We start from the raw sequence: 939 nt of genomic DNA, 5'->3' as shown, positions 1-939 counted from the left end.
TGGGAGTATTGCAGTTTGGTCTGTTGGTCAGTGTTGGCCTCATCCCTGCATCGCACGGCCACTCCTGGGATAGCAGGTCTGGGCACAGGAAGGAGACTCACCCAGTTACGAAGGAGAGATTGGGCCCGGCCAGTGGCTCAGTGGTTGAGCGTCCCTGTGATCCAGGTCTCGGTTCCGTTCCTCAGGGCACATGCCCAGGTTTCTGGCTTATCCCCAGTAGGAGGCGTGCAGGAGGCAGCCGATGTTTCTCATCGTTCATTGATGTTTCTATCTCTCCCTCCCTTCCTCTCTCTGAAATCAATAGAAACATATTAAAGAGAGGCTGGCCGAAACCGGTTTGGCTCAGTGGATAGAGCGTCGGCCTGCGGACTGAAGGGCCCCAGGTTCGATTCCGGTCAAGGGCATGTACCTTGGTTGCGGGCACATCCCCAGTGGGGGATGTGCAGGAGGCAGCTGATCGATGTTTCTCTCTCATCGATGTTTCTAACTCTCTATCCCTCTCCCTTCCTCTCTGTAAAAAATCAATAAAATATATTTAAAAAAATAAATAAAGAGAGGCTTATGTCCCCCACCCCCATCTCTGCAATCGTTTCTCTAACTAGAAAGTTCCCTAAGCAAAGGTGTGCGAGAGCCGTGAGGCCCGGTGGCTGGCAGCTCGGAGCTATGCCAGCTGCCAGTGCTAAGCACAGCCTTGTGCTGGCTTCAACCGTGCCTGTCGCCAGAAACCCTGCAAGGCAGTTGCCGAAACAGAGCGAGTGTCCTCAAAGGGTAGCAGCGCGCAGCGGGGCGAGGTCAGAGCCGGGCTCAGAAACGCGCCCCCTTTCCTCTCTGGCCACCTCGGCACGGTGGGGGTGTGGAGGGGCGGCTCTCCTCTCTAAAGGAGTCACGGTTGGGAGGACCACATAGCCGCACAGAGCAGGCCCTGGGCCCATGACCATC

This window comes from Myotis myotis, unplaced genomic scaffold, assembly GCF_014108235.1.
Source record: "Myotis myotis isolate mMyoMyo1 unplaced genomic scaffold, mMyoMyo1.p scaffold_m19_p_21, whole genome shotgun sequence".
Taxonomy (NCBI): domain Eukaryota; kingdom Metazoa; phylum Chordata; class Mammalia; order Chiroptera; family Vespertilionidae; genus Myotis; species Myotis myotis.
The sequence above is the reverse complement of the archived record's forward strand: the minus strand, read 5'-3'. Positions refer to the sequence as shown.